This window comes from Antechinus flavipes, chromosome 3, assembly GCF_016432865.1.
Source record: "Antechinus flavipes isolate AdamAnt ecotype Samford, QLD, Australia chromosome 3, AdamAnt_v2, whole genome shotgun sequence".
NCBI lineage: Eukaryota > Metazoa > Chordata > Mammalia > Dasyuromorphia > Dasyuridae > Antechinus > Antechinus flavipes.
In genome coordinates this window covers 298,950,648-298,969,567 of record NC_067400.1, presented here as the reverse complement: position 1 = coordinate 298,969,567, position 18,920 = coordinate 298,950,648, and the positions used below count along the sequence as shown (strand labels likewise).

General features: G+C 32.5%; 1 protein-coding gene across 10 annotated transcripts in view; it reads right to left on the bottom strand.

The window, feature by feature from the left end:
• Positions 1-18,920, bottom strand: part of BBX (BBX high mobility group box domain containing) — a 358,834-nt gene that overhangs the window by 216,608 nt on the left and 123,306 nt on the right. For 6 of the 10 annotated variants that reach the window (XM_051985230.1, XM_051985229.1, XM_051985238.1 and 3 more), the window contains exon 3: positions 3,364-3,438. The exons of 3 other annotated variants lie outside the window; for them this stretch is intronic. The gene's annotated coding sequence lies outside the window, so the exon portion shown is untranslated. Of the gene's footprint in view, positions 1-3,143; positions 3,288-3,363; positions 3,439-18,920 lie in introns of those variants that run through there. One more of the 10 variants, XM_051985236.1, reaches the window with a different exon arrangement.

Sequence of the window (18,920 nt, the reverse complement as noted above, 5' to 3'; positions counted from 1 at the left end):
GATATTTATAAACATCTCTTTTAAAGATGTTGCAAAACTAAGATTAACACCATAGTGCTTTAATGATTTAGTATTTGCTTCATCTTCTTCAAAGCAGACTCAATGGCCATTCTTTAAGATAACCACAATATAGATAGACCAATATTTGAATTATAATGGTATAATAGCTATTACTAACACAAGAAGCAAAGCAACTGCTTTCCCATTGATATTTTTCCCAGGAAGGTACTCAATGATACAAGTGCATGCAGATGGATTTGATCAGTAAAAGACTCAAGTTTAATTTCAATTTATTTAATATGAATTCAGCTCTCAATCTATATACTGATGATTTTCACATCTATCAAGTTCTAACTTCCTTCCTGACTAAAGCTCATTAAACATCTTTACCTAGAGGAGTGATAGATATCTTAAACTCAGTTATCTCCAAAGTTGATTTCAGTATCTTTGCTCTTCAAACCTTCCCCTATTTTAAAATTCTCTTTCATTATCAAGGGGATTATCATCCTCCCACCATCCATACTCATAACTTAGATGTATTATCCTTGACTCCTTACTCTTTGTAAACCCTTAATATCCCATCAACCCTGAAGACCTCTCTTTTCTACCTTTGTTAACATCCCTCATGTACACTCCTTTCATTCCACACTGATGGAGACCTTTATCTTTTCATTTCCAGACTACTGCAGTAGCTTTCCACTTGGTCTTCTTGTTTCAAGTCTCTCCCCACTCAACTATCTTTCTAAAGTACTAATCTAACCATGTCACTCCATATTCAGTCAACTCCAGTGTTCCCTATCTCCAGAATCAAACATAAAATCAAATATAAAACATTTTTAATATGATCCCTTCCTACCTTCCCAGTCTTTCACTGGATTGTACTCAGTAATCTAATGACACTGGTCTCCTTGTGGAAAACTGGAATAAAACACTCCAATTCTTCCAACTCAGCATTTTCACTGGTTGTCCCTTCATGTCTGGAATTCTCTTTCCTCATTCCTATACCTACATTCTCTGGTTTCCTTTACATTTCAACTAAAAGCTCTCCTTCTGCAAGAATCTTCTCCTAGACTTTCTTAAAATTAGTGCAATTATTTTTCTGTGATAATCTCTAATTTAACTGTTTATATATATTATTTATACATAACTATTTGCATATTTTCTCCTTCATTAGATTGTGAGTTCTTTAGAAGCAGGGACTATTTTTTTTTCTTTCTATCCCGAACTTAGCACATTGTCTGCCACATAGCAGGCACTTACTTAATGTTTGTTCCTTTTTATCCCTTCCCTTACTGACTGACTGAACTATTTAATGAGAGAAAAACCCATAAGTCTTAAAATTACATTCTTCTATATTCATTTTTCATTTTCATTTCTTCTTGCACAAATAGGCTCAAAGCTCTTGATTTAGGTACAAATATAATTTTCTTTTGATATGTACTCCACAAATGGCTCTTTTATTCACATATTTGACTAATTTCTATGATATTTGATTTCAAAATGACACATTCTTTCAATCTTTGGCTTATGCTACAAATGGAATATATGACTTCTCACACTTATAATATGTAAGACACTATTTTGATGATTAATTCCAGTGATAAAAACAAGCTCCTGGTTTCCTAAACAACTTACTGAACTAACCAACCTTATTATTTCTTAAATTCTAATCTTTTCTAAAAGATTTAAATTCATCAATTCATTTTATATGTTATAGTTTTACATCACTTTAATCATTAAATACAGACATACATATATATGCACAGCTTTTTCTAATATATCAAAGCAGATACCCAGATGTAGTTTAGCTTTTTAGTAAATGTATTAGAAAATATATCTTCATTAGATTTCTATATTCATACAATGTATTTCTAAGTCACTCAAATATCTATAACAAATTTATTTTTCTTTACACTCTTTAATACATATATTGTCCTTGTGTACTAGCACAAAAGATTTTGATTTAACTTTCAATATTGATTTCTGAAGCATCCATAGACTAGTCAGCTGAAATGGTATAATACTAAGATTAACAGAACCACAACTAGAGAAAAGCCTAAATTAATATAAATTCTTGACTTTCTACTTTCAAGAGAAAGAAGCAGGTGTTAACACAACAGACAATTAATTCCCTGACTGACAGATGGAATTTATTTTAAAAATAACAACAAAAACCTATAAACTCCAGGCATGCACTATGATCACTTACTCAAATACTCTGAGACACCATCTATATCTAGTCCTAGACAATGAGCGTTCAGAATGATAACACCAAGACCTTACAAAATTCTCAAGTCACCAAAGACATACTCAATTTGCAACAAAAACAGAAAAGTTGACTCACACATTTTAGAAATGTAGCTTAAAAGGATAAAACAAAAGTAGTTTTCAGGCCAATTCTGATTTAATTAGGCAATTCAATCAGCAAGAAAAAGTTGATTCCTTAAGCTTTGCAGTCAATGAGATTTGTCTGTTTATTCTAATTTACAGTGAACTGTTTACAGATGAGAATTCTACTTATTTTAATAGTACTATAAATACCCAGTTAAGTATCAATAAGGAAAACATTTACTTGGAATGGGGAAATATTTTATTCCAAGCATCAGTCTAACTGACATTAAAAGTTTAATTGAAGGTGTTTGTTTTAAAACATGGTTTATCCAACTAGACTTGCTATTCTCAATGCAAATGTTTTGAAAATAAAATTAATTTCATTCTAAGAATATAAAGCTACAGTATCAATGAGACTCAATGCTTTATGTTACTTGATGTGTATGCATTTTAAATCTCACCTTTCCCCCCCTTTATTGAAGGGTATTTTTTAAAAAACATAAACACAATCTCAACTAGATACATGATTTCAACCACATAAGTAATTCTTAATAAGACTGTATGACAAGAAATTCCCCACACTGCCTTAGTAAATGTCATCATTTTTGGAGGACTAAAGCAAAATTTGGAGAAGAAATCAGCTTTTAAAGAAACAGACCGACTTCATCAAATTAGCTATTTGGCCTCTAGAGTTTCCTAAAGCTGAATAATTTGACTTTCATCAATGACAATCAATTGTGGAAACACAAATTACTGCATCTTGAGAAGTAATTCATTAAAAACGGATCATTTGAAAGGAAGAGTTAACTTACGTGATGATGACGGTTAAATGCCCTTTTAAAAATTGCAATCAATAAACATAGGTTCAGAAGAAAAAAAATTGTAAACCAACTGTCACACTTCCTTGATCAATACGGAAGAGGAACCCAACAGTTGGGGAAAAGCTGAGACCAACTCTGAAACGACATATTTCTTGCCGGCTTCACTGTTTCCGGGTACTTAAATCAGAAGCACATTCAGTGCTGCCCTTACCAGGTTAAGTCACGACGTTCCATTGTGATTTCAATGGAACATCAGAACTTCCAGCTTCTGTGATGCGCCAGGATTCTGTGGAAGACCCATAGCAAAGTGGTTACAAAGGTGAGCCCTGAAGGCTTTTTCACATAAAGCTGAAACTCACACTCCTTTTGCAAAAAGATCCCTGATTTCAATGCATAACATCCAGACAGTCAAGAAGAGGGAAACTTAACAGAAGGAACTTTTTTTACGGTCCCTCTCTTAATTACGTTATCTAAAGGTGTTTAGCGTTGGGTTGATTTACCAACAATAATGAGAAGATAGGAGGCTCTCCTGAAAAAATAAATACATTATAAATTCTTCAGAACAATTCTGTTTTAAACTACTATCTGGATTGAATGCTAAATTACTTTGAATAATTGATTTCCCCAAACTTGAAAAACATGTTTAATTATTTATCGTATATACACATTAGCATATTTATCCGTAATAGGCAAATTAAACTATAATATAAATTTATAATCATATATATTTAACATGTAACTATGTAAATAAATTTAAATAAACTGCATATAAATATATATATTTTAATTGCCTTGTAAACAAGGAGAAAAACAGTAATGCAATAAAAAGTTGAGAGAAAAAAGTAAAAAATAATAGAAATCAGTTTCTGTCTTAAAAGATTGAAAAGAATTGTTAAAATGGTCAAAATCAACAATGGAAACAAAAGTAATCAGAGAACTTCAATCAAACATTTAATTGTGCCAATGAAACAGCTAAATATACATCAAACATGTTTCTTACCACCTTTTAAAGAACATATCTTTATACATTTCCCATGCAGCACCCATTTATTTACTTTGTAGACTAGTAAACTCATTTCATTCAAAACCAAGAGGGCAAACAAATTATTTTCTACCATTATTATATGGTGATAAACTATTTCTAATCAATTCAGAAACTAGACCATACTATAAAAATCCACTCATTGGATTTTGACTAAAATGATGACTCTAACTCACTTTATGGGTCTGTAGAAGAGTGTTTCCAAATTTGTTCCTATTACGTACAAGGAATGGAACGTACATACGAAATAACCAAATGTGTAACTATTCCCATCTGAGTAATCCTATCTCAAATTAGATGATTCAACTGACACCCAATGTTATTAAAAGAAACAATAGCTGGAAAATGAATAAAGTATTATTTGGTAGTGTGTGGTTACACACAATATATTCATTCACTCATTTCTTTGTAGGCAAGCAATCGAAATCTTTCAGGGAAACATACAAGAATTGTTTCAATTAACCACTTATATTTTGACTGGGTTTTGAGAAAAGTTTTTATATTTATATTTCAAGATCTGAAGGCATCATCTGGTTAATTTTTATTATATGTTAAATTTAAATGAGAGGTAGATTGAATAATACGTCCTTAATAAATATTGCAACAATTATCTTTTAGCAGATGATAATATAAAAATTTTATAAATAAATATTTTAGGGAACATTTCTTAGTTAAAAGATTTTTTAAAACAAAAGTTCTTTTTTTTTTTTTAAATATACAATATAATTAAAGCTGGAGCCAATGTTACTCATAACTTCTTATGGTATGATTTGAATTCTTATTTTTACTAGTGCTAAGATATATTTACTATTCATCTTAAATTAAGCTACATAAATATTCTTTGAATAGTTATGCCAAACCACCTTACTTGTGTCCTATTTCTCCTTTTAGACTTAAAATATATAAGGTACTATTACTAATCCTGACCAAAATTTTTTTTAAAAAGCAAATATGCTGATTTTTCACTCTCCAGATTACTTTTGGATGTTAGTACACTTCCCAACTCAGAACTGCCTTAAGAATACCTTTTTCTTGTTATTATTAATAAAAATACAGACATTAGAGAGAAATAATTGAAAACTAAAGATTAAATTGACTGCTCCAAATCAAACAGATCCAACTTCATAATATTCTCCCTTTTTTATTTTCTAATGATCAAGAAATTGCTTACAGATGATATTCAGTTATTAGTCAATAAGTATTTTAAAGCACAAAGTGTGGCCCAGATATAGTGCTAAGTGTTGGGATACAGAGAAAAGCAATAAACATTTACCCATTCTCAAGAAGCCTACAATCTAAGACGGGGGAGTAGGCAATCTCCAGCAGCAGGCCTTGGAAGGCCAATGAAATCATTTGCATAATCAATCACAGGTGATGATAGTAGAAAGCTAGGTAGAATAAACTCCCAGCGCTTGACTTCTATATTGTATATGGCCCCCAAATGATATTATAAATATCTAAATGGCCCTTGGCAGGAAAAAAAAGTTTCCCACCTCTAGAGGACAAAGGCAATATGTAAAGAAGTAAGGTGTACATAGGGTATTTTGTAGGTAATCAAAGGGAAGAAGGCACTAGCATCATGGCAGATTGGGAAAAGACTTCTTACAAAAGGTGAGATTTTATCTGGGGCTTGAAGAAAGTCAAGGAAGCCAGAAAGCAGAGCTGGTTAGAGAAAGAATTTCAGACGTAAAAAAGGATGCAGATGGAGTGTCCTGTTCTAAGAACAAGGGGGGAGCCCTGTCATTGGATGGCAAAGTTCTTGGGGGTTGGGGGGGTTGTTAGAAGTGCGCTATAAAAAGATTGTAAAGTTGGAAGGGATCAAGTGATGAAAGCATCTGAATGCCAAACAGCCAGGTTTATATCTGATCCTGGAAGTGATAGGGGAATACTGAAGTGGATACTTAAGTTGATTGAACAGGGAGGGGACGTGGTCAGAGTGCTTTAGGAAGATCAAATTGAGAGCCTTACTGGAGGATAGATTGGAATAGGGAAAGATTTATGGAAAGGAGAAAATCCCAAGGCTACTGCAGCAATCCAGGTATGTGGTGATATGGAATGCACTAGGATACTGAGAGAGAGTGTAAGAGGAGAAAAGGCATCCATGAAAGATAACAGGGCAGCTAGAAGGCACCATAATGCACAGAGACTTGGGTCTGGACTCAGAAGGACTCATTTTCCTGAATTCAAGTCTGGCCTCAAACTTACAAGTTGTGTGATCCTGCTCAAGTCACTTAACCCTGTCTGCCTCAGTTTCCTTATCTGTAAAATGAGCTAGAGAAGGAAATGTCAAATCACTCCTGGTTATTTGTCAAGAAAACCCCAAATGGAATCACAGAGTCAAAAACACCTCAACAACAACAAATATGAAAGATAATACAAAGGCAGGATGAACAGGACTTGTCTATCAATTGGAGATAGAGAAGCTAAGAAAGGGAAAAGTTGAAGACTACGGCAAGATTGCAAGCCTGGGTGACTTAGTAGGATAGTGATGCCCTCCAAAAAATTTGAAAGCTAGAAAATGAGGAGGATTTAAGGGGAAAGATAAGTTCACTTTGGAACAGGATAAGTTCAATCTGTAAAATATTCAATTCAAGATTTCCTATAGATAACTGAAGATGCGACAGTGGAAGTTAGCAGAGAAGTGAAGGTTAGATCAGTAAACGATAATATGCCGAGATGATAAATGAATCTGGGAATTGATAAGATCACCAAGTGAAACCATAGAGAAGAAGAAAAGAAAAGGGTTCAGAGCAGAGCGCCTCCATGGTTAATGGGCAAGACCTGAATGAAGATGCAGCAAAGGAGACTGATGGGAAGTAGAGGAGAATAAGGAAAGAGCAGTGATATGAAAAGCTGAAGGGCAGAGTGGTCAACACCGGCTGCAGAGAGGTCAGGAAAGATAAGGATTTGAGAGAGCCCCTAGATTCGCTGGTTAAGAGATTATTATCCCAACATCTCATACCTTATACCAAGATATCAAAATGATTTAAACATAAAGGATGATCCCATAAGCAAATTAGGAGAGCATGGAATAGTTTGCCTGGTAGATCTATAATAAAGAAAGAATGTATGAAGAAACAAGAGATAGAGAGCATTCTGGGTGTAAAATGGGTAATTCTGATTACATTAAATTAAAAAAGATTTATACAAGCGTACCAATGCAGCCAGAACACAAAACCAGGAAAAAAACTTTCACAGCAGTTTTCAAAGAGAAGGGCCTTATTTTGCAAATTTATAAGTCATTTCCCTAGTCGAAAAATAGTCAAAGGATATGAGCAGGAATTTTCCAAAGAAAAAATATGAAAAAAATGCTTTAAATTACTACTGAATAGAAAAATATAAATTAAAACAACTCTGAGGTACTGCTTCATTCATATGAGACAAGCTAATATGACGGAAAAAGAAAATGACAAATGTTGGCGGGGATAATGTAATACTGGTTAAGTTCTAAACTGATTCAGCCATTCTGGAGAGTAATTTGGAATTTTGTCCAAAGAACTATAAAACTGTGCCTACCCCTTTGACCCAGCATTACCACCACTAAGTCTATATCCATAAGAGGACATTTTTAAAAAGAATCTATATGTTCAAAAATATTTATAGCAGTTCTTTTTATGGTGACAGAGAATTGAAATTGAGGAAATGACCATCAGTTAGGAAATGGCTAAACAAGTTGTGTTCTGTGTTGTGATGTAATATTCTTATGCTATAAGAAATAAAAAGCAGGAATCTGGGAAAACTTACATAAACTGATTCAAAGTGAAGTAAGTAGAAGTAAGAGAACATTGTACATAGTAATAGCAATATTATGGTATGATCAACTTTGAATGACTTAGGTATTCTCAGGAATACAATGATACAAGACAATTCCAAAGAAGTTATAATGAAAAATTCTATCCACCTCTAAAGAAAGAACTGATAAAGTATGAATACAGATTGAAGCATACTTTAAAAAAATATTTTTTTCTAGTTTCTTTGGGATTATTCTTTTTTTGGTCTGAGTTTTCTTTTATAACCTGATTAATATGAAAATATGTGTTGCATGACAACATATATATATCTTATATCAAATTGCCTAATTTCTCAACAAGAGGGATAGAGACAAGGAGAAAATTTCAAATTCACAATTTAAAAAAAAAAGGTGTTAAAGTTATTTTTACATGGAAAATGTTTTTGTTTTTTTTTAAGAGATTATAATAATAAATGGGCAGGTAGGTGGTACAGTGGATAGATTACCTGGAGTCAAAAAGATCTAAGTTCTAATTTTGGCCTGAGACACTTAGTAGCTTTGTGACCCTGAGCAAGTCAACCCCTCTTTGCTTCAGTTTTTTAATCTGTAAAATGGGGATATGTGGCAAACAACTATAATATTTTTACCAAGAAAACTCCATGAATAAAGTGGAATCAGACACAACTGAACAATAATGAATAATTGTGTACATATGTAAATATATTATGTTATACAGTGTTATCTGATTAATTATAATGTTAATGTCATGTTAATAGCTGAATTACAATATATAGAGTACTTGAAATATCAATACAGTTTTGACTTATTAAAGCTTAAGCCTTCACTAAGACTTTCAGAACACACAGGATTATATTATTCTATTATTCTCCCCTCAGGAAAAGGATCAGAAAGGTTTTTCTCCAATATGATACTTAACTAGGTCCCTTAATTTGCTATCCTCTTAAATGACAATTACCTAGGACATTGTTTTTAATACCTCAAAAGGTTGGTTGTGTTGTTTTGCTTTTGGGGAGTTATTTTCTGTTTGTGTTTATGTTTGCTTTGCTGAGAAGATAGAAGATCCAAGTAAAAAAATAGTTTTCCACAACCCTTGTAAAAAAAATTCATTTATTTTGAAAACAATTTATTTCAAGAAATACTTGTCTACAACTATGTGCCCAACATTTCAAGCAAAACACCCCATTTGGTCAGTGTGGGTCCATCTTTATCTCAAATTAATACCTTAACCTATAAATTCCCAAGCAACAAAGTAGTCAGAGCATATCCCCTTTAAAAAAAGGAATCTGTAATATCTTTCTACAATGGCCCATAGCTCTGATGATTTCAGAATGGAAATCTAGAGAGACATGATAGTAAGACATAGAAGGTTTATTGTATATTGACTGCATAATTTCCCTTTGAGTTTCTATTCCATGTGAAATGGGTAATCAATAAACATTTGTTAGGCTCCAGAATATGAAACAAATGTAGTAAATGAGGATTGGGCTGAACTGCATAACTTTAACTAGCTTATTTTCATCAATACCTATAAATTCAATGAAATTTAAAAAGCAAACATCCTCATTCTTGCCTATAATCATGTACTATAGTAATTATTTCATGAAAATGGTGAAAAACACGTCCCTGAAAAAGGTGAGAAGTGATATAAATGCTCATCAGTTCAATGAAGGAAAAGTCACAAGTTACCTAGAGGAATAAGTAAATGTTTTTCTATTCTTCTGAACAAAGAATACTGGTGATTTTTAGATCAGAATAGAACCAAATAGAGAAACTGAAGAAGCGAATTCAGCTTTAATGTTAAAAATAAGTTCCCACTTTGAATGAGAGTATTTCTAATCTGGGAAATTGTGTGATAGCTTAAAGCCAACACAGGTGTAGAAAACACCACCTAAGCACTCTTTGACTGACTTGCCTTTACAATAAGCAAACAGCCACATGTCAGTCTACAAGCAACAATCTATGTTTTTCTAAGTGATTTTCCCTTTTTAAAAATCATCTATCCTAAAAAAGATAAAATAAAACCATCCATTCTCCCATCTGCCATTATATTATGAATCCCAAAAGTGCCCAGATTATTTTTAATTGGCTGAACTTTCTTCTTGTCATTCATGTATACTAAAGATTATGAATCAACCTTCAACGCATTCCTCTATCTCCTGTCAGTGTATAAAAGTGTTCTTTATCTACATTATTGATTTTACTTATTCTAAGTTACTATGTCAGTAATGTGAATTTTATCCTGATACTTTGATATATTGTTAAATCAGTTGTCCCAAAAATTAAATAGAAGGAAGAGAATATTTAAAGGCCCACTTTTTAAATTGTGGTTTGTAACTCCAGATGGAAGCTCATAACTGAATGTGTGGGTGACAAAACTATGATTTATTATCAGTAGATGTTTGATTTGTATGTTTTATATAAATATATATGTATGTATGTATACACACACACACACACACACACACACACACACACACACACACACACACACACCTAGGTCAGGTAAAAATTTCTTGGGCAAAAAAGGCGTCACAAGTGGAAAAACTTTATATTTAGGAAATCATACAGCACTTTTTATCATCTTACATTGTTCAGCAGAAGCTGGGGCAGGGGGAAGACATTGTTTTAATGAGTGATATGAAAGATAGACTACCACTGAGTTGGAACTGAAGTTCATCTAAAAGACAATGGAAAAATGTGTGTTGAGGTTGAGCATAGAATCTGGATACTGATTTTTTTTTTTTTTTTTTTGCTGACTTTTTAAAAAGAAAGAAATAAAAAGAGTAGAAAAGGAAAAATCTTAAGAAAGAAAGAGGAGGACAAGGGAGTAATGTGCTATTTCTAGTAACTGGGGCAAAACAGCAGAAAAGAATATAAGCATAGATGGAATACAGGAGAGGTCACTGGTTGAACAACCATTATCTGAACCAGAAAGTGAAATTTGAGGAAGAAAGGACAAGAGCAGAGAATGGGAGTAAAATACAATAAAATAAACTGGCAAGTGGAGAAAAAGAATTCAGGGAAGAAAAGAGAGTTGAGGATAGAATACCCATGAACAAAAAAAAAAAAAAAAAAGAAAAGAAAAGAAAGAAAGAAAGAAAAAGAAAATTCATGTGTTAAAGTCTTATTACCAAAAAAAAAAAAAAAAAAAGGGAGGGAAGGAGGGAAAGAAAGAGGGATGGATGGATGGATGGAAGGAAGGATGGATGGATGGAAGGAAGGAAGGAAGGAAGAAAGGAAGGAAAAGAAGACTAAGAAATCAGGAGATGAGTTGACTAAAGGGAGTAGGAAGAGCATTTTTCACTGAATGGAACCCAACCATGGATTAAATTAATTTCCTTTTTTTCTCTAGGTTATTTTTTCCTTAAAGGGGGATGGGTGGGAGAAGAAATGCTCTAACAGCTATGTTAAATTGTCAATAGGAAGAATTCATCCAAAAACTAAGAACGAATCTGAAAGTAAAACCCAAATATGTTGCTTACAACACATAGCCAATTAAAGAGGAAAAAAAAAAAAGTCCTGCAAGTAGAAAAGTTAAGTAATCAGTTGCTCAATTAATAAACTATGCATTAGGCATTTACAAGGAACCAGGGATTATACTAAGCATTGAGGATACAAATGTAATAAGCATTTAAAATCAATTGGCATCCTAGGATGCATAGGTGAGAAAAACAGATGAAATTAAATATTTTTCCCCCCTCAAAAAGATAATATCCTTTTGGGTAAAATAGTATGCACATATATAAGTATAGATGAAATGTATATAAAATAAATACAAGGCAAATAGAAGAAGGTGACAGTAGAAGCTGAGAGAATCAGGAAAAATGAAATATAAAAGATGGTATTTGAGATAAGATTTGATGGAAACTGGAGATTCTAAAAGGTGAAAGCAATGGATTCCAAGCATGGGGGTCAGAGTCCAATGAGATGAATGATAAAATATCTTATGTAAGAAGGAAGAAGGCCAACTGACTGTACTATCAATAGGCCTTGAGAACAGATTGAATTGGGGTGGGGAAAGGAGAAGAAAAGAAGAAAAGTGAGAGACAGTGAGGAGACAAGGATGACTCCTAGACTGCCAGCCTGAGAGACTGAAAGAATGGTGTGGCCCCTATAGAAATAAGGAAAGACAGGAAGGGAAGATAATTTTGAAAGAAATGTAAGTCAATCTGGGATATATCATTGTTTTAAGCTGTCTACTGGACATGCGGTTTAAGATGTCTGAAAGAAATTAGAGATACACAACTGAAAGTAAGAAACTGGAAAAGGTCAGATTTGAGAATTATCAACATAGGGTAATTAAACTAAATTCCTGGGACTTGATAAGATCACCAAGTGAATTAATTTAGATGAAGAAGACTACATGACCCAGCCCCAGAATCCTGTGGGACACTAATGAAGTGGATGAGAAGATGACCGAGAATTTCAAAGCCTATAAGAAAGGTCAAGGATAATGAGGGTGAGCAACAATGACATAACAATGTAAACAAGCTCCAAATCATTATATGATCTAATGGAAGTCATTTAAAAAAATTACCCATTTTACACACATTTATTAAGTCTCTCACTTCTCTCACTGAACGAGAGCATAAAATAAAAATGGAATCATCATATTATGCAGTCTAGCTAAATAAACTCCATATTGGATAAATTCCACCTAGAAAAATGTACATCTTATTCTATCTTTTAAGTCCATGACTTTTCTGGCAAGATGTGAGTAATGTGGTACATCTTTATTCCTTGGGCATCATAGTTTATTGTTGTATTGATCAGTGTTTTCAAATCTTTCAAAGTAATTTTCTTTATAATGTAGTTGTCATTTGTATAAATTGTCCTACTGATATTCACTTCACTCTGAATCAGTGCACAGAGTACCCAGTAAAATGCATTCTAGCTTTTTTTCCCCAAAATTTTCTCTTAAGTCAAAGGCTTTCAGTTTAAAAAAAACAGAAATACTTTCACAAAAATATAACAAGTCAGAGTTGGAATTCTTTTAAAATTCTGGTAGCCAACTAAAATAACTAATGTGTAATTATAGGAGATCTGCCAAATTATTTGTACCCTGTAAAGTAATATAAAACAGACTGACAGAAAGTCTGGGTTTCTGAATGTATCTGGAATAATTTTAGTGAAAGTACTTGGAGCAATATAAAACAATCACATGGAAAGTGATTTTTAAGCTGCTACTATTGCTTCTCTTAATTATTAATCTAATATCTACAACCATACCTTTGAAATAACCATTATTTCACCTTTCTAGCCGATTTACTCTCTGTACCACATTTGAGGATCTGTGTAGCAAATTATTCCTGAATTCTACATTTCACCTCAGCTCCATGAATTCAAATAAGCTATGGCCCATCTTTGGAAAATCTTCCACTCCACATTTTTGCCTTTCAGAAATAGTATCTTCTCTGTTAAAATGCCACTGACTTCTCAAGGTCTTCCTTGTCAGTCGCTTGTTCCTTTTCTCTCCATGCTGTTCATGTATTTCCCCAGTCAAATGTAAGCGTTTTTAAAGGTAGAGGTTATTTTGATATCCCCAGTCCCTAGCTTTGAGTGTAGTCAGCACTTTGTAAATGTATGATGAATTAAATGGAATGGACATCACTAGTACTCTCCTACTGCGCCCCAAATATTAAAAGGCCTTAATGAATTCTACCCCTACTACACCGGCTTACTAGCTTTTTCACTGAGGGTGTGTGGCCATGTGCTTGTGTATGAAAGAGAGAGAGAGAAAGACAGAGACAGAGAGATTAGTATTCCCTCCTTTTATTAATCATGATACAGAAAAATTCAAACCCCAAAAGGCTTAAAGAAACTCATAATTACTTTATCATTCAGATTTTCTTTACTGGTCCTTTTTATTGTGGTTTTTCTTTAAATGCTATTTCCAAAATAAAGAGTATCACATGAAAACAGAATTTTGCTCTTTCCTGATACCATTCAATTAAACTGAATCTATAGTTTGTCATCTATAAATCCCAAACAGTGTGAGTTCCTTTAGAGATTCCTATACTTCATTTCTTCTGTTTCAACAATTAAATTCTGCTGGAAAAGATACCATGAGTTATCTTTCACTCAGAGTAATTAGAGTGATTCTCCATTTAAGAATGCCCTTCATTTTAGTTTAAAAGAAGAAAATTTAGATTTCTCTATCCCCCCCTTTGTTTTTCATTATTGGTTTCAATTTGCAAGACAAATATGTAAAGGATTCCTTTGCATTTCAAAACATTTAATATAATCTTCTTGTATAAAAATTAAGAGTTAGTTTTCATATATGACTAAGAATATGCTCTTTAAAAAAAAAAAAAAAGGCTTGCAAAATCAGTGAGGGTGAGTCTAATTACTAAAGTATGGGCAATAATTCTCTACAAACAGTTCATTCCAGTAGGAATTCCTTTTGTCACTTAAAATGGCATTGTCCACTAAAACTATACAAATATCCTATTTTTTCCATATTATATCTGTAATAACAGCCTCTGTACAAGTAAATGGTCCAAGTGGTTATTAATCCCCAGGAAATGTTCCTGTGCCTCAGCTGCTACTGGTTAGGTGGTATTCTGTATATAATTTTAAATGTTTAGTAACTGGCTTCACTTAATTTGTACAATGTTAAATTTCAAATTAAAAGTTCAAATGAATAGGAACATTAGTTAATAGATTCTAAATATTCCTGAATCAAATAGAAATGAATGATCTTAAAGGAGGCTTATCCTTTGCCATGAGTATCTAATGACGCATATAATAATCACAGTTCTCACATCTGCTAACAAATGGTTTAGGGATTTTTGTTTTATTTTTATGGCATATCTGCACGAGTGAAATTCAGAACTATTACAGTCATCATTTTTTTTCCCTTTTAAATACTATCTTATGTAAAACACCCATATCTGTATTATCATTTCCTGAAATTGCTTTACAGACTTCAGTCAAACCCTGAAGTAGTTATAAAGATTAAAGCATAGAAATAGCCAGGAAGGCCTCAGAAAGTTGTACAATAGCAGCCTCTGGAGGTGGGCTACAGATAATAAGAAACTGTTTTACAAAAGGAAAGCAATTATTATTTTTTAACCCCATGAAACCCTAAGAATTTACCTGTGTACTACAGCTGGCATATTTTTCTTTCACCATGCCTGCCAACCCATGCAGTTCCCATGTTTGATTTTGCCCCTGGGAGTCAGCTATTGTCAACAGGGACCAGCTGTTAGCAGTTATCAGATTTTAGTCAAAACATATAGAGAAATAACTTACTTTATGTCAATGGTTGAAAACAAGCAGGAGCAATAACTAGGGTAAGTTGCACTTACATATCCCAAGATTCAAAATACTACTTTTTTTTCTGAACCAAGAACAATATCTAAGCTTTTTAAAAAATTACAATATGAAGTACAATCAAACCTGTTTCATTCAAAGTCTTCTTTTATACAAATGATTTGATTCTGAAAAGTAACCTGTCTTCTGTTCATTAGTTTCCCAGTAGCCCATGTTATAATTTCAGAGATGATTTATTTTCCCATCTAATTTATCACAATGATAGTAATTTCTAACAATTAAGTTTTAAGTTTCTTATCTCAACTTTTTTTGTCAAAAAGTAAGGAATTTTATATAAAAAAAGAAGTGAATAGCCCATGAAAATTCAAAGAAGAAACGAGAAGCATTTTTTTAACAAAGGAAAGAATATTTTTGTAATGAAAATAATTAACCCATTAAAATTTCTGTCTGTGTGTGTGTGTGTGTGTGTGTGTGTGTGTGTGTGTGTATGTATGTGTGTTTCAGGGCAGATAAGATGGGCTGGCCAATGAAGAAATGGTCCTCAAATCTGAACTTTCTTTTTTCTTGAAGTAAATACAACTATAGAGTACTTATACCTTTGCAAAATTCTATAGCATCTTAAAATGCATATAATATATTATATATATATATATATTATGTATATGCACTCAAAGGATAAATGTATATATATATAACATATATAGCATATAATACATAATGTCATATGTGTGCATACATATACACTTGTCCTTTGAAATGTTATTGTCTTAAAATAGACTGACAAATACAGTATGAAAATTGAAGAAACTTCCATTGTTCAGGTTGCAAAGGAATGAATTGCATTTAAATGTAAATTTAGACTTCATGGTTTATTCCCAAATTTAGCCACATCAATTAAGATTTCTACAGTGTCCTAGAAATTCAAAGCTGATCTTTGATAACTTCTAAAACTGAACTTGTATTAATATTATTGGAGGAAAGAGAATGGTAAGAATCTAGAATGCTGTTCACTAGTTTATGCTCACAGTTACTGCTTATCCCATCTCATCCTTACCCTTTACAATACATTCTGACTCAGTGTGTATTTTATTTTATAAAACTCTTCAAATGAATGATAGAAAATAAGAGAGGCAACATTAGCCAACACTAAGATTTCTATATTATGAATTCAATGAAAGATTAATTATAACTAAAAAGTAATTTTAATATATTTGCAAAAAACACATTTTGATTTCTTAATCATTGTCTTGTTTTACTGGATTGAATTAAATTGAATCAACAATAGTCTATGTGGAGGACATATGCTAACTGGACCCAATTTTACTCTTTCTGTATACATAAATAGATATGGAATAAGGATAAACATACATAGAAGCTGAACCACAACTTTTTTTGTAATTTTTCAAAAAATTCTGGGAAGACTATTTCTTAATTCAGCATAGAAGTGTTCATTTAAAATTTTCCAATTCAGTCTGCAGTTGGTACTGATTAGCAAAATATAGACCTCTATCTGGGCAAAGTTGAGGCCTGAAATTACATCCTAAATTATATGTTACATGATATCTCAGAACACTTCTCTTGGCTGAGAACTAAAATTGACAACTTGGGTTCATGCAAACTCACTTCATTGTGAATGAGTCTGTCAGTTCTTTTCTTGTTTACAGGCTTTAATGCACAACAGTAGGAGGCATCTGAGGGATAAGAGAACATGAAAGTTACCACTACAAGGAATCCAATGCTTCTCAAATGTTTTTGGTCCATGAACCACTTATTTCTAGGGGAAAAAAAAACTACCCTGAAGAACATTGTCCACACAAACACCTTGCCAGAATTGAGAAAGATGAATACTAAACTGTTTTTCCTGCTTAATTTTATAAATGAAAAACTCTATTTCATTTAAAATCATGAATCCAGGCCAAAAATAAGGATGAGTGTGAAATAATACAAGCACAAATCCTATGAGAAAAAAAATGTGCTATTGCCTGGATGAGCTAAAGAAACAACATAACAGGGAAGAGAAGGAAGGATGTTATGTTCTGACATGGGTCAAACATGGTGAACTGCCGAAGGATTTACTTAGATGAAAAAAATCTTTGGAATGTGAGACTATAAATAACACGGACATGTTATGTAGCACATTGTTGTTGTTGGAATTTTTTTTTTAAGTTATAGTAATAATAATAGCAACTAGTTAAACATCTTAAGGTACTAAGGATTTAGCATATGCTGATTTTGACTTGGGTAGAAAACTTGCAGAAATCTGTTGTATAAATAAGGAATTCAGTACCAATACATTATTTCTTTAACATAATAGGCTGATGCGTATTATGTGGTGTTAAAATAAGTCCCAAATGAAATGAAAAAGCAAAAATAAACATCACCCATATTTATAGAAAAATGTTGCTTTGAATTCCCAGTATTGAGTCCATTTCAAAATTGCTGCCATAATTAAAAGTAGAGCAAACAGTTGTATTTTCTAAGTGAAGAAAGCAGGGTAAAGTGATTGGCCTAAAGGCACATGAATAAGCAACAAAAGAAGAAATGAGAAAAATACCAACAAGTATAGAATTAACCTAAAATTCAGGTAATCTTTCCTTTACATGAAACAGAATTGAGTTTTCAGACATGATTTTACAAATACCCCAAAAGAAGAGGTTACTTAAATCATGGGAGCTCAATGGACCTACCACAGACCCAATTTTGAATAGGGATTTTATTTTCTAATTTATAATGTAGAGACATAGATCCATATTTTTATTTCATTATCTTATATAATTGGCCTGTCAGCATATTTTTAGCAAAACTTTCAGGGTGGTAAAAGCCATCCTGGAATTGAGGGTTGCGAGGTTAATATCTTTACAGGTTTAATATACCTCATAATTGACTCCCTCAGGGACTTTGCCATTTTGCCCCTGCCTGCGGAACAGTCCCTTTCAGCTGAAATTGTATGTTTCAGAGAATTATTTTGAAGGCTGGAGAAAGAATGATTTTATCAAGGCTGGACTTTTTTATATTAGTGCACTCTTTATTGTTGTTTAAACCTCTCTGAAGGTTGATTTCCCAAACATTCCCCTTAAAAATAGTAATAACAAAAAGAAAAGGTCTAAGTACTTAAAAATAAGTTTCTTCATTAAAAACAAACTTAAAATTAAATTATATTTAGATATACCTGAATGCCTTCATGAAAGACTGACACAGATACAAGTACAAACAATTATAGTGTTTGTTAAGTCCCATAAGTGGAACTCATTAGGTTCTGATTGCTTATGCTTCCCTTGACAGGAATGGGAATCTCAAAGTTTCTTAATATTGGCTTTGGAATTTTTTATATGATTTTATTTTAGAGTAGAAACATCTTTCTAAAATATAAAGACACATATGACATATAGACTACTATTAATTAGATTTAATTGGGCTGATAAAATAACTAAGTATTCACTGGGCAGTCAGTCAATAAGCATTTATTAAGTGCCCACTATGTGTCAGGCATTGTGTTAGGGAGATAAAAAAGGCAAAAAGGCTATTCCTGCTTTCATAAAGGGCACTACATGAAAATTTAATGTACAAACAAGATAAATATGGGTTTTAAATAGAAGATAATCAACAGAAGCAAAGCATTCTAATTATGGGGGGATGAATAAAGATTTGTCAGATAAGATGTTAGTTGAAGAAACCAGGGAAGACTAGAATCAAGAGAAAA